This window comes from Amblyomma mixtum, chromosome 1, assembly GCF_055824585.1.
Source record: "Amblyomma mixtum isolate Tamu chromosome 1, ASM5582458v1, whole genome shotgun sequence".
Lineage (NCBI taxonomy): Eukaryota > Metazoa > Arthropoda > Arachnida > Ixodida > Ixodidae > Amblyomma > Amblyomma mixtum.
Window position 1 is genome coordinate 242,646,154 of NC_143012.1, and position 16,515 is coordinate 242,662,668.

The window sequence follows — 16,515 nt, forward strand, 5'->3', positions numbered from 1 at the left end:
GGTTCATTAACGTGCAGTGACATCGCACAGTACAGGGGCCTCTAGAATTTCAGCTTCATGGAAATTCAGCCGCCGCGGCCGGGATCGAACCCGCGTCTTTCGGGTCAGCAGCCGAGCGCCGTAACCCCTGAGCTACCGCGGCGGGTATCATTAGCATTAAATATTTAGGCGTTATGACTGGTACTATTTACGTTCCTCAAAAATTGCAGGCTCTATGTCAATTCATACCGGTAACCACAAACTACATGCGTTCCGAGCGGAGAGCCTTTGCATGATAGACAGGGAGTATAACTGATTGTTACTCGAGTGCACCAGCAGCTCGTCAGAGATTCAGAATCATTCATAACACAGCAGATGGTGAAAATAGCAGATGGTGAGGAAAATATGCCACAGTTAAATCAGCAAGTGATATTGCTGTAACCGCGGACCCATTTCGCTAACGCTGATGTAAATGAGATCAAATAAAAACAAGTGACATCGCTTGAATGTGTTGTAGTGTACGAAGGACTTCTTTAGAGTGCGTGAGAACGGAGTGTAACATTAAAGCTCTAATAGCTTTGAAGGAATGAAAATATATGCTCCTAAAATAAAATAAGCCTCTAAAGTTATGTGAGACGCTAGATTAATTTTTTTTAAGACAACCCACTCCGGTGATTCAAAGTGAACTGCTCCGCCGTTGTTCGCTAGTCACGCAGCAAAACGAACACTGCTCTTACTGTTGTGTTTGCATGTTTCTGGACGTGCATTTGGTAAACGCAGCGTAATGCAAAGATAATTCAACAACAAAGGTGCAAATATGGCCGTACTTAACCAACCACATTGATCAAGCTGAATACCTGTGTGCTAACTGCCTTACCATCACCAGAGGTCATTCATAAACATCGAAGTGATCAAAAAGCGCATGTTTACTGTGGAGCGTTGCTATTGAAATCACTTATTCCCTTATTATGCAATGTAGGACTGTAAATAAGTCATTCGTTTTTATAAGACCGCAAAATAGCAGGATTGTATTTTGCGAAATGTAAAGCCAGCTTGAAACAGTCTCTTTATGAGACTCGTTGTTTAGCGAATACGCCGACAGCAGCAAAAAGCACAAGCTTGATATCAGCCCAAAGGCGAAGGCAAAGTAAAGTGAATAAACCTGATGCTCTTGTGCATTCTTTTATTTTTTTTGCGCAAAGACCCGATTGAAATATCTAAAAAAAAAACGTGCTTCCACGGTAAGCTTCCCAGCGATCCCCCTTTAACACCGCCGCAAATCTGCGTTCCATCCAATTCCAAGTGAGCCCTTTGTCCTCGGCTTGTCGGATTGTATTTGCACTCTCTCCTTTCTTCTGGGGGAGCCTCGCACAGGTTTCTTTCTTCTTCTAGTCGCCTAGCTCCCATTCACTTCTTCTGCTGATCACGAAGCCTTCCTGCCATCCTAATTTAACCCCGGCCCGTCGCCGGCTTCACTTCGGGACACAGGCTGTTGTTTGGCGAAATCGTTTTGCGGGCAATCCCCGACAGCGGAGCGCTGCCACTGGTCGTGATTGGAATACCAGCCGGCACAATTCTTGACTCCTTTTCCCCGCGTGTGTTTGTGACCTTCCTCCGCCTTGATCGCCTGGATGCACCTCACAATTGACTCGCCCTTATCGCACTCACTCCTTTTATTTATTTCTTTATTTATTTCGAGCGCTACTTTGGGTTTTTTTTCCTTTGATCGCGCTAGCGTGGGAAATCCCCGGAAATCACGAATGGCGTGCGATATCTTCGGCGTTCTCGGATTCTCTGACACACACTTCTTGAGTATTCTTGTTTTTTTTGCTGGTTTTTGAGACAGGTGTTCCCACGATAGTGCGTTATGTTTAAAAGGTGCAAAAATTGAAACACCAGCGACTTTTCTGTGTTGGGAAAGTAGGTAAAAACAAAGAAATGTTCTATTCGATTTTACGCGGAGAGTACACGCGACGCAGTGAAATGTTTTCCTTCAACCCTCAAAAGTTTTCATAGCTCATTTATTTTTTCCTCAAGAAGGAACAACTATCATGCAACTTTGGTGAATCCGTGGGAGCTGAGGATGTAATTGACCTACGAGCGCAAAACCGCATCACTTACTGAATACATTCAGCCATTCATTTTTAATACAATGTCCTCTTACGCCTCCGGTCCTGAAAACAGCGGAAAGCCTGGAGAAACTATTCGACGTCCCATGTTACGGCATCCGAAGGGGGTACACTTGTCGCCACAGTGACTGAGTGGTTATGGCGCTCGGCTGCTGACGCGAAGGACGCGGTTCCGATCTCAGCAGCGGCAGTCAGAATTCGGCAGAGGCGGAATGCTAGAGGCCTGTGTTCTGTGTGTAATCAGTGCTCGTTAAAGAACCCCATGTGGTCGAAATTATTCAAAGACCTCCACTACGGCATCCCTCATAGTCTGATTTGTTTTGGGACTTTAAACTCCATAAAACCAAAACCTACCAACGGTGGCACTTCAAAAGAGGCAACACGATGTCCAAAGTAAAGGGAATCAAGTAGAAATAGATGACGAAATGCTGTTTATGGGCTTACACATCTCATGCGATTTGCGTGCGTGCAGATTAGAGCTAGTTGGAAGCTAAATCCACTGAGAGACACTAATCATAGATTTAAGGACCTCTTCCACAATTGGGAGCAGCAATGGGTTTTCTAATTCATGTAGGTGAATCTGTTTCCCAATGTTTGCGCTACATGCCGAGACACTTTAATAATAAAGAGTTGATAGAGGATCCACGCAAAAATCACATCACCGCGTTATACGTGATAGGTTATGTGCATGCCAGCCTTTAGCCTGACTGGAGCACAGTGAGTAAATGAGACCAACGGTTGATTTATGTCACTAGCATTAAAACGTGCCAAGTGAACAGTCGTAACAATATTATTCCTTCAGTTACGTCTTTATGATTAAAAGTTAAATATTGTTTATTGAACAAACCTACGCACCTAAACTGCTCGCCTGTGCCTGTTTTGCCTTTCCTTGAGCTTCATGCAAGCGGCGCCTTATGCCAGGTTCTTTTCGGAAGGCAACCAGCTAAATCCGTTAAAATTGTGGTATAATATCTCCTGCCTTGCTTTCCTACTAAAAATACTCTGTTGTCTGCAGCCTGTTGTCTGCAACTTACCCCGGTTTTTTCGCTGCCTTTATCGTAGCACTTAAAAAAAACAACCGAATAGCATTAGCAATGTCACAAGAACAGGCTAAAACACATACATTAGGTATATTACTGCACGTGTGAAAGGTATGTGCTTATTCACTCGCACCGCGCAGCTTAGGACGATATGATATCGTGTTGGGATGCGCTGCACTGATTATAAAAACTACGCAAATGTAAGCGAAGTGACAGCGGTGACTAGCTTTATTAAGAATTGTGGGGGTCGGTTGCAGCACAAGCAAGAACCAGCAGGATTTAATCTTCTGTAGGCGAGGAGCTTAAACCTTCCTTCAGCCGGGTTTTTCAGGCCTAGGAACGGAAGCGTAATATGTAACAGCCTAATTGCGTGGCCTAGCCCTGAAACTTACTTTCAACTTTGTTGAACTTTTGTTGGACTCTTTGGGCAGTTTCATTCTTGTCCTTAGCCGCTAGAGCCTTGGTCCCCATAAATAGCCCAGATTGGCTCTTTCAGTTCTTGAGTTTGGGTCAGATTACCATGGAAGAAGACTAAGGTGGCCTACCTCTGACAGTAACGTTGATTAAAAGCAGCAATGTAGTTCCCTCTTAATTACGTGCGACGCGTCATACTACTCAGAATGCATAATGGGAAAAGCAACGACTTTAACGAAGCTAAATGTTTTTACGCAAAAAGTAAAGAATAAAAAGTTCATTTAAATTAGACGGTGTAACACCGACTCTTGTTTTTGTTGGTCCACAATGTTTCACATGAATTGACTTAACTACCGGTTCGGGTATTCAGCGCGAATTTTGAGCGTATTATTTCTGCTGCTCGCTATTTAAACGCAAAGAAACCCTTGGTCATCAAATTCAATTTAATGATGGCCACATGCGATGTTATGATTGAATGATGAGGAAGTGCAGAACGCAGGGAGGGGTTTGGGAAAGGGCTTACGGCAGCAAGTTCCGTACCAGCCGTCGGCGGTGACCTGCGTAAGGTCATCACCAGAACTTGTTTCCAGCTTCTGCAGTTTAATCGTATGCAAGAAACAGAAATGTAAACAATAATGCAACAATGAACAAGAATATTTTATCAACAATGGCGTATGCACAATGTACCACACCAAAGAGAAAAAGCTTCACTGCCACTATCATGTATCAGAACTAATCGGAGAGCTGTGTTTATTACACAACTGCGCACAGTGTCTTCAAAATTGGGTTTTGTTATTTGAAAGGACGATCAGATGTGAACACGACAGCATGAGACTGTTATTGCACCATGCTAGTACAGCGTATTGTTCAGTCTTTTAGCCAACAGTAGCAGCAAGGTGCCTGACCCGTGCTCTGCTTTATACTGACAAGATGATGAAATTTCGTCACTATTATGTTTTGGAGATGTTCACTTACATTAGTCGCAGGGCTCGTGCTGGCAACCAGTTCTGTCATACGAAGAAAATTATTACCTTTCGTTTGCTGACAAAAGGTTCAGCATTTTCCTTCTCGTATAAAACTCGGAATGAAGCTCTCAACTGCGGCTCCTGCACTTGCCCAACGAAACCATCTGCCTTAGTGAAAAGCAGGTCAGCTGAAAACTTTCGCTCCCAACAGAGATGAGAAAACACTTGTAAGGCATGAATAACGTTAAATCACGTTAACAATGTACGCATCAAGCCTGTTATTTATGAAGGAATAGAAGCCGACCTCAATTATATAAGTTGAGCAATTATATTACTTCTGACGAAGCCAAACATTAAACTCAAGATGAAAAAGATGAAGAATACACAAGTGGTTGTTCACAGATCAAGTTGAGCTGTTGCGTTGCGGAGATTTCATAATTTTATGTAGACTTCCGATGATTAATTCCCGCAGCGGACACCAACTACACGGAAAAGCTAATTTTTTTCATTCACTTTCCGCTTATTGTTTTCTTGCAGCGGCATCATCTACTCTTCTTGAGAGTGGGGGACGTGGCCCCACGATCGTCCTGGAGCCCCCCACTGTAGTGGACTTCGCAAGCGATGCGGGAGCCGTGCTTCCCTGTTCTGCTCAGGGTCAGCCCCAGCCGACCATCCACTGGGAAAAAGAGGACAGCAACCCAGCCACCACGGTGAGGAAAGTGCGTAGGCGCAGACGAGTAGGCAGTCCTATGAGAGGAGAACACGGGAAGTAAGTGAGGTTAACCAGATGGAAGTTCCGGTTGTCTATCATTCCCCTGAAAAAAGAAAGTCGGCATCATAGCGGGGGAACAAGAGAAAGCAGGAATGAAGTAAGGAAGAAAAAATATCGATTAATGCCGCGTGTAGGCGGCAGAACCTGCGCCCAAATCTCAGGTGTGTATATATGCTCCCGGTATCTCTATTATTGCGATGTTCCGAAATTAAGGTCTAGTCTTCGCCGGGCTTAACCTTTTCTGTTCTTCTTACCATACCTAAACCACAATGGAACTTGAATCGCTTGCATACTGCCGCCGCGCAACTTTGTAAAGTTTCTTTCTCGTTTCCCTTGATCAAGCTCGCCAGCAGCGCCTTGTAACTTTCTCAACCCCGAAGCGACCAGGTTTCTCTAGTGAGATTGTAGCGCGGCGGGCAACTGTTTCTATGATGTTGAAGATTGTCGTATATTTTGTAGACGCCTTATCTCTAATATTTGTTGCCACCTTTAAATTCATCGCAATCGAGAGCGATGGCCAGAATGATCTTTCACGACTCCGCTGCTCCTTTTCTGCTATCACCGCCTGCGAGTTCAGTTCATGTGAGGGAAGAGTTTCGCCAAATTAACAGTTTCTCTTGCAAGCTCATTTATAGAGTCCAACGTCTTAAAGCGATTCAGGCTCTAAGGGACGCCGCGTTAGAGGGCTCCGGAAATTTCGACCACCAGGGGTTTTTTAACGTGCCCTGACAACACACAGTACACGGCCCTCTAACACATAACCTCAATTGAAACGTGACCTACGCGGCTGGGATCGGACTCGCCTATTTCAGGTCAGCAGCCGAGCATCATAACTACTGAGCCACCGCTGCAGCCTGTTTCTGTTTCCTTTGAAAGCCTTCAGCTGCCTCCATGGTGCCCGACTGACGTCGCCCCTCATAAAAATCTTTTTGAGCCGGCTAGTTTGTTCTACTGCAGAAGAAACGCACATGTTCGTGTTTTATAAACAGTCTTTCGTCATGCAAGCCGGAGGCATTGAGTTCCCTCGAGAACCCAGAGTTAACCACTTGGCACAGCTTTCTTCCGCATTATTCTAGTCATCTTCTTTTGGTACGCACTCTTTTCTGTAATGTAAAAACCCATTATGTTGCTACTACTATGCTCGATCTCGAACGTTATTGATTCAGCCTTATCTTCATACACCTGCCACCTCTGCCACCTTAGGGTGTGGAGGGGGGGGGGGGGGGGGGCAGAGGGGAGGAAATCTTGGCCAGTAACAGTGAACTGCCACATACATTACTCGTGAAAACGTAGATGCTGCCCTGCAGTAGCCAAACCGGGATACCTTGAGCTCAGAGCGCTGGCTAACGAATAAAGGAGCTCTATTTTTTGAGGATCTGGCTTTGTAAATAGTATGCTATTCGTAAATTGTGTTCCTTCTTGGTGTTCTCCAGGCTGTCTTCCATGAAGACAGTACAAATATGCTACGTCCTTGGCAACTTGAGCTTTGCGGGATTTTCGCATGAATATCATGGTTATCCGCACTCACATTCAATTTTTAATCCATTTCTTTGTAATGTTTTTCCTTAGGACATTTCTTTGTATGTATGTTTTCTTTCGTTATGACCCATTTGCACTAACACGTATTTTTTTATCCTAAGGAGTTTTGCCCGGTTAAGATAGCAGCTCTTGGCGATTACATTCGCTCATAGCCATTTTGAAATTTCATTAAAATTAAATTTCTGTTTCGCTAGGAAATGTTTGCAAGATGCATGCAAATCCTTACTTTAAAGTTTATTTTTGGGGCAGAAATACGAACGTAGTGACAGACTTATTAATTTCTCCATGTAGTCACTTTTTTTCGTCTCATGCACACCGTACCCATGCTTGTACTAAGTCACTAACAGTGGTGAGAAATTTCTTGTTGATTCCTTTTCCCTGGCTTCAACTCTTGCTTACTTCTCTTGCAGGTGCCTGGTCTTCGGGAGACTCGGTCCGACGGCTCCCTCGTGTTTCCAGCATTCAGCGCTTCCCAGTTCCGGCCGGAAGTTCACTCTTCCACGTACCGCTGCGTGGCCACCAATGCCTACGGACTGGTCAAGAGCCGCCTCGCACACGTCCGAGGAGGTGAGTGACACTCATGCTTTCACATCACTGACGTAATGCATTGGCAGTGTGTCGCACAGGACGCGCCTCTGTCATTACGATTGCCGTATCTTAGACACAATATTTTGGGAAAACATCCGGTGCGAATAACTAGATCTCGTAAAGACGCCTTCTGTTTTCGGACAGCGCAAGTGGAAAAAGCTTAGCTCTAGACTGGACTTTTTAAGGAAACAGAGTTCTGCTCGCGTTTTACCCTGAACTGAAATAATCAATTGCGTGCTTTAGTAAAAAATCAGGACCTAATGGTGTCATCACTAGCGCAAACACAGAAGCAGGAAGCAAAAGAAAATGGGGTAGTGGTTTGACTGCAAATAGAGCTATCAGAATTTAGAATTCTTCCAGCAGCTCCACCTGCAATTTTTAGGTTTTTGCTTCAAAAATTTACTGAGATAAAAGAGTGTAAATACGTACAGCCGGCCAAAACTTAAGCTGGCGTGCGCGATGGCCGCTTTTTCTGCGCTCGTGCGCTTTGTGAAGAAGGAAACTTGGGGAAAGCTAAATATTAAGCAGGGGTTTAGTGAGCCTCTGCTTAATTTTGATATCTTAGCAAGTTTGCGTCGTCATAAGTAGCAGGAGCACGGAAAACGCGGCCGTCGCGCACGCCAGCTATAGATTTGGCCGCCTGCACCTCCAATTCCTACCCAAAAGTTTGTATGTAATTCTATACTTTGTCATACATATAATATATTCTAGCTGGCGCACGAAGAGCTGTATGAATATTCAGGTTCATAATTTTTTCAGCTGTTTCAACTGTTTCAAGTTTTCAACGTGTTCCAGTCATTAACCATCTAGCTAGTCGGTTATTATTAATCATGTATTTCAGCATCTCCTGCTGCAGTGTTGAAAACACGGTTGCCTTCACTGTGTTCGTTCAGGTCACGACAGAACACTGCGCTTTGAGTTAAGTAGTACTAAACGTTATATCTATAGTAATATAAAAGATGATACTCGCTGCATTGTTGTGGACGGATTCCAGTTAGTTAATGCGATCAGCTTGTACTTAGATAACGCATGTCGATTCGTGTTTAGGTCGAACAAGTTTGCAGTCTGTAAGTAATTTTACAGGAAGAAAGGGCTAATCGAAGGTTATGGCATTTCGTTATGTGATCGGCCCATCAGAAGTCGGCAGAAAGGTTAATTTCTAAGTATCTGCAAGTAGTTACGAAGCTATGGTCAAAGCTTAAGAGAGTAGATTCCATAATCGGGTTGTACTGCCTGTGCTGAATGATAAGAGATAGTTTCTTGGTATTTAAAGACGTGAACCATTTTCGCACCAGGTTTGTATGATTCCAAGATCGGTCTGAAGCGCGCCAGCATCAATTATGTTGTTAATAAAGCTTTAGATCATGTATTCTTCTGCGAATAAGAGCGATTTTCAGGAGATGTGATTGTGAAGATCATTACTACAAATTAAGAATGGAAGAGGACCTACAACTTGACCTTGAGCGCTTGAAATAACTAGGCACAAGGGGAGGGAAAAATGGTAGTTAGTACCAATTGATGATACCTTTTTAGAAATTCTTCAGTAATACTAAGGACTCAATACTTGAGGGGCAGGTATGCACGTTTAAGAAGTGGACTTTCTAGAGTACTTTATCGAATGACCTTTTTTTTAATCCAGAAGCAAAGCAACCACCGGGTGTTGGTATCGAGGTTGGAGCGAAGATTTTTAGCTAGAGGGCTAGCTATGTGTTCCAAGAAAGTACCGTGCGAGAACCATGCTGGTTAGGATGGAAAAAGTTAACTAGAAGAAATTTTGACAATGTGTGAATAAATTATGTCTGCCGGTAATTTGGAACAGCCACTTCTGAGGGGTACAGGATAATAGGTGACAGCTACGCAAGCAAACGCACTTAGGTTCCATCCAAAAAGTATTTATCGCTGGAATTCCCAAAAATCTCCCGGGTGTAGAGAAGCAATAAGAAGGATAAAAAATGGTACTCGGGAAAGAAAAAGTAGTTCAGAGACACTTAGGAATGCTTATGTGCTCTGAGGGCGAAAGCATAACAGTGTCATCGTGAGCGTTTGAACTCGACGAAGGTTGCGCACTGAGAAATGAAACAAAAACGCGCCTTCGAACTCTAATTCTGCAAACACTGAATCCACAAAAGTCGTCGTTAAACACCCAGACACTCGGTTCGGATATTTGTCGCGAAGTAGTCTCCAGCATGAATAACAGACTTGCTATATGCAACCAGAAATCGTATGACACCACCCACAACTATTTAATACAAAGGGTTGTGCCACAATTTGTGTACGAAAATTGGTTTCGAGAAAAGTAAACGGTGCAGTAACTTTCTCACCTCTCGTTGAACACCTCAACCGCGCCTTAAGTGGAGAGGCAAAATCTGGAAAGGCATAAAATGGAAGATGCATACGTCGTCGATTCGAATCCCTTTCGCAAGCTAGCCTCCAGCTTCACTAGCCCATGTAAGATATGTGCAGCGAGAAATCATATGACGCGCCTCGGAACGCTGTAGGACAAACTTTTGCTCACAATTTTGGCTCCCATGTGGCCGGGAGAACTAGCGCCACACTGAGGTCAGCCAGTGGGGTGTGTGTATATGTATATACATAGAATATATACGTGTATATATACATAGAAGAACAACTTGTATATGATCGTCTGAAATGGCGGTGCTCGGCTGACTGTGTACGTCTTACGACTGTTTGCTGACGTCACCCTCCAGCTTTTCGTGTTTGGTTGGTTTTTGGTCGGTTTTTGGGAAAGGAAAAGGCGCAGTATCTGTCTCAGCTATCTTGGTGGACACCTGGATGACGCCGTAACGGAAGGAACAAAGGAGGGACTGAGAGCATTACTAGTCCTATTAGGTTTTTCGCGTTATAGGACTTTAGGACAGTTATACACTTGCTGCGCCTTTAACGCTTTCGCATTAAAGGTGCAGCAAGTGCATAACTGTCGGTGTACACCAGGCAAGAGATCAAGAAGGAAGTGAAATAAAGAAGAGAGAAAGAAACGACATGGGGCTTGGCTCCGGATGAATTTTAATAACCTGGAGCTTATATTCCCTCGCTGACTTCGCACAACGCACGGGAATTTCAGAATTCCGGCCCCGTAGAAAAATGGCCACAGCGACCAGGATTCGATCCCACATTTTCGTGTCAGCTGTGAAACGCCATTGCCTGCATGCAACCAATGCACAAGATTTAGGCCCTTTCACAAAGGTAGCTCTGCGGCTCGCACTTATAGGAATTGGCGTTGAAACAGGGGTACTCTATCACTTCCTAGAGGTCGCAGTGTGAAGCGACAAGGATTAAGCAAGTTGGGTTACACTCACAGGTGTACTCTATCACTTCCTAGAGGTCGCAGTGTGAAGCAACAAGGATTAAGCAAGTTGGGTTACACTCACAGTCACGCCGTCCTGCGTGAGGCAGACCGGGAATGAAACATTGAAGGCAGTACTTAATGTGCTCAACTGCTTATTTTCTGAATAGCCAGAAATATTAAATTTACATAAAGGTTATCACTGCGTAACATGAGATGCAGCCACAGCAGTTAGTGTTGGTGAATACAATATTGCTTATGCATTAGAATTGTCTTCTCATCCGATAGAGTGTGCGTGAAGTCTCAATGTTGCCAGCCATGGCATTAGTAAGTGCGCACTCAGAGTCGCATGATGACAGAGTGTTGTGGCAGGGTATAGGGGCAACGCGGACGGATCGGAAAAATGACGTTAACAGCTACACACAGATACATCAGTCAGCAAGAATGAGCTATGACCCATAGAGTACTATAATTCTCTGCTGACTAATCGCCAAACAAATCAATATATGAATGTTTAATGTTTGAGTATAACGAAGAAGCCACAAGGATCATAATTCACACGTTTATAATTGTAGCACACTGCATTGCAGCCGCTACTGTACTGAAAGCACTCTAGTCAAGAAAGCTGAACTGCTTTAACTCGACTGCCTGCAAACGTATAAGTGGTTCAGTACAATGTGAAAATGTTCGTGTAATACCATTGCTGCTTTCGCAAGACAGACAACGATGCATAGGAGGCCAGTCTGTAATAATGTAGCAAGCAGCCGTCCGTCGTCTACACCAGGACAAGTGAACTCCTGTGATTAATGTCTTAAAGCTTTCAACTAAACATACCTGCATTTGGCATCACTCAGTAGCGACTACTTCATCTGACACTTTGCCAGCCAATGACGATAAAAAAAAACTTTCTACTCATCGCGAGAACGCTTGAAGCAAAGGCAAATGTGTGTCGTTGGTTTTTACGCGCATAATATTCCGGATATGCTAAATTTCTCCTGCTCCTGTTTGCTTTCGGAGTTAGGCTGTGCAAGGTGGACGTCTAATAAGCTTAAAGCGGATGACAAACTGTGGACTGGGTTTCCGCTCCACCTTTTGCCGGAGCCTACTGTTTTGTCGCTCCATATAGGCTTGCTTACCACGAGCTTAATTTCATTGCCTTGTTTATAGCCAAGCGTCCTGCCGTCGACAGTAATACCATGAAACGAGGCTTGGTGCACAGGCTAATCCTATTATCTCACAGTGCTGCAAACCAACCCGGGCATAATCCTTTTCAGGATTAGAGGACAACGCATTGAGGCTCCCAGCATGTCATAGGGCCACATAACGCAAAAGACAAAGAAAAGCAGTGTCCTGGTTGCGCTAAGGCTAAGCAGTTAACTGCGAGGCTTTGGAAAAGTCATTCTGTTCCGCTAAACCCTGTTTAAACACACTTTCTGACCATCTGATGGCATGTTTAGCCATAAACTTAAGGGAAAACTGTGCACTGAATGCGCTAGCGGTTTCGCTTGGCTAAAACTCCGTTGCACTACTGGTAAAATCTTTTTTCACTTTTTACGAAGAGCAAGATTTGCAACGCAGAATCTGAATTGTTGTTGTTTAGCCTTTGTGCATGCTTTTGCCCTAGATACTTGCCACCATTTCACAGCGCAGCGTTTTTGCATAATATACCTTTTTTTATTTCAGCTCGCTTGTTCAGGAGGCCTCACCTCCTGTAATGCAGTCCAATGAGCCCTTAGAAAGGCATCCTATGGCCTTCAGCCAGGCACGCTTTTCTTCTCACTAAAACTCCTCCTGTATACTTTTCTTCTTCTCATTAGCACCTCAGCTTGGCATCTCAGCTCTCCACCGTCTCCTTTTGCCTGGTGTTGTGGTTTCAAATGCCCACTGTTCAGCCAGGCATACACGATACCCATGTCCGTTCATGTTTCTATAGCGATAGGTTTTAAGCGCACGTTTTGCACCTCTCGAGCGCTGGCGTAACTAATACTGCAACTTCCACCACCACCGATACTACTAACACCAACACCATTAATACTACTGCTACAACCACCAGTGCTACTATTACTATTACAACCACCACCGGCACGATTATTACTACTGCACTTCTAGCATGGTTGCTGCTATTAAGTTCACTACAATAACAACTACTGCTGATAATACTCCATACTTCGATTTTATGGCACAGCCTGCTTCTTTTAGTTAAGCACAAGGTAAGCCGGTGAATATTATTGCTCTTTCGCTCTGATGTTAGTCAGAAACCTGTTAAGGAAACGAGCTTCAGATGCCTGAAAAAGAAATTGCAAATGCTGCACCGTTGATAAATCTGAGTCGTAATGCGATCTCCCTCAACGTCTACTTTACTTTCGCTGGCCATTGATAGCGTAGCTGACTCAAGAAAAGTGAAAATGGAAGTCAAAAAAGCAATGCAGATACTACCACCAAGTAGGTGGGTTTTATATGTAATGAAAAAATTATTGCCCCTCCTCTACCCTCTCCCCTTTCCCCTCGGTCTCAAGATATTAAAAACTAGAGAGGATTGTAAAAACCCAATTGCCTCGTAGAAAATGATATGCACCGATGAAGGGTAAGTTTGATCTGGAAGACAAATCCTCCGTAGCTGCGCTGTTTAGTGGTACGTAAAAACTAAGCTGCCATTTTCGTAGCGGCACGAAGCCGACAAAGTGCATTTACTGCCTTGCTAGCTCTTTGTTGCGTAGACATGATCGACCCGCAATTATATCATCGCTGTCACTCAGAGACGTTTCGCAAAAGAAGCTGATGAGCTCTCAGAAAAAGGACAGGTATTCCAGTTCGCTGAGGTAATCGCCCTATTATCTCATTCGTTGCTACACGGGTTACATACACATTTTTTTCTGGTGAAATACTTCCCCAAGGAAACAGATCAGAAACCTCTTAGATAACGAAGCTGTCAACGTCACTCGAATGAGGTTCGGCATACCCCAGAATAAGGATAGCCATCAGAGGAGCCTAGAGAGCCCTCGGTGGTTGAGTGTTTTAGGCTACCCTTCTTGGGTGTAAATCACAGTTTAGAGCCCCTTTTATAAGCAGCCGATGACAGAAAAAAATTTCTGCCGATCCCCTCAAGAAGAAATTCCCCTCTCGGCACTCGTAAGGCAAAAACAGGAAAGCAGGCAGTCGAATGTCAGAGGTTATTACTCCTGGTGGCGACCTCCTCTTGGCCAATAAAGGCCGTGTACAGGGAGAAAATTAAAGCCAGCCCGCGGAAGTAAATAATTCGTTCAGAGCGAGGTCACAGTTTGTAGATGGGAAACCATGTAGAGTGGTTTGAATTGCAGTCTCCTGAATGGCGACAACTATAAGTTTTCAGATTTATCGTCGGCGAAAAGAGCTGAAAGTCAATAAAAAAACACGCAGCCGTAATTTTTACTAAGCATGAGACGCCTGGTATTAGATGCTAGTGTTAAATTACTCCAGCCAAATTAGCAGACAGTACTTCGCACCGGCAGCCGTTGTGTTCAAGAACTCTGTGCCTGAGGTCGCTATGGTCCACATTCTTGGGCGTTTATTTTTCACAGCAGTTTTGAATGATATTCTCCTCAAGTTACTGTACATTACGCGCTTTCTTATAAGCTTTATATAAATATATAACCCTATTATGACAATGGGAAGGATGTCCCTAATGAAAAAAAAAGAAAATAACAAAACATAAAGTTGTCTATAGTGCACCTTGTATCGATTCTTGAGCTACCGTTGTATTATCCTTACTGATCTAAACACGATTGATCCAAGCCCGAACTGAACAAGTGGTAAGAAGCCCTACTGGAGCACACCACTGTCTCATATGCTTAGCAATGTGTGCTCAGAACTTACTGTTTTTGGCCTATGCAATAGAAAGTTTCCTTTATTTTTCTTTATGTAAAGGAATACAAGAGCTTAAGAAATGCCAAGTGAGTGGAGCTTCCGTTCTCTTGTTACGTTGCTGTTGTAGCTTGCACACATCCTTGTTGTGTGCCATGCGACATAGGTTGCGTAGCTGGGACATCAGCCGCGCGATAAAATTTGTAAAGTAGGCGCAAAGAGCAAACTGTTTTCCTCTAATATTCTCTGCATTCGCTAAACCTCTTTACAAGGATCAAAATATGTGCGCTTTCGACATCAGCTACTGCATGTCCACAACGCGCAGTGCTGAGAATCTGTCGAATTCTCACGCCCTGCGAAGCCTTACGAACTAGAGGAACACAACTCCACGGTAATCTGCTGCAGCTGCAGAAAGTGCCGTGCGCATATTTCTGCCGCCTTCGTAATCCCAACTAAAACTCCAGGTTAGTGAGCTCATTTCAAGGTGTCAGGTTTTATTTGTGTTTTACCCAGTCTCCAAAATTCAGTTTATTTTGTTGCTTTCCCCTGATACATTCCAGAACTCGGTTATCTCTCTGTGACCAGTTTGGCGAATTGCAAGGCACGTAATAAAAAAAAATAATTCAATCCCTGGCTTCTATGTCGCGTGTGTGTTAATACGAAGCGCACTTTGAGTCGAGGCAAGTAGCGTTTGTTTGTTTTTCTAATGAGCGATGCGCACTAAATAGAAAATGCGATAGGGATTTCAGAAAACTCTCTTCGTAATTGCTGCTGTTTTCACGATTTCTCAACTACGCTCTCTGTATTCATTCATGATATCGTCGTGATGGCGGTAGGTGGGCTCAGGATTGCCAATAAACTCGTGGTGCAATCTTGAGTCTTCGTTCAAAGACAAGTGCTTCGCTTTCGTGCAGTTCTCTAAGTTTTCTTAACAGGAGTTAGCGCTAACAACTTATGCTAAAAAAACAACTTTGTAACATTTCACTACCACAAGGTAATTGGCTACCATTGCTTAACATTGCAAAAAAACAACTTTGTAACATTTCACTACCACAAGGTAATTGGCTACCATTGCTTAACATTGCACTGAACATCAACTTAGCAATGGAGCCTATTTAAGAGCATGCCAAGGCCTCTTGTGCAGATGTAGGCGATGTGAAACAGTTGAACAGTTGCAGAACTGCGTGACTTTGCAAATCACGAGAACGAATCCAATACCGACGTTGGAAATTGGTTGGTTGGTTGGCCTCAAGTAGAATGGCACATACCCACTATGGGGGAGTGGCCAAGACACAGGCGGTGAACTGTTGGAATGATTAGGAGCTTTAGAGGAAAAGGAGAATTAATAGGGTATAGGCTGACAGATTGGACGACGCAACGAAAGGGGTCCTGTTAGCTGGGAGATCGAAGATGGGACGACGGCTCTATGTACAAATTTGAATGCATCATATGGAATGGTTCAATTTTGTATTGACTGAAAGAGAGACAGAAAAAAAATGAAATAAAATAAAATAAAAATATAATAATAATAATAATAATAATAATAATAATAATAATAATAATAATAATAATAATAATAATAATAATAATAATAATAATAATAATAATAATAATAATAATAATAATAATAAATGAACTGTTTGATAATCAGAAAAATGAAAACAAATAGAAAAATAAATAAATAAAATTTACATTAGCATGGGAGTCGCTGTGTTTCTAGAAGAAATTTTTGAACTGCACAGCGCGCACTCCTGTTGCTTCGTCCAAGCGAAGTAGCGCCAAAGGAAAGAACAACCTCAGTGGTCACAGGGAGACCCAGCTGGTGAAACGTAATTTCTAATAGGCGCCTCCTCAAAGAAGAGAATCGGCGGCAGAACAGCAGGTAGTGATCCACTGTCTCAGGCTCGGCACAAAATGGGCACAGTGGAGAAACCGCCAGACCAGA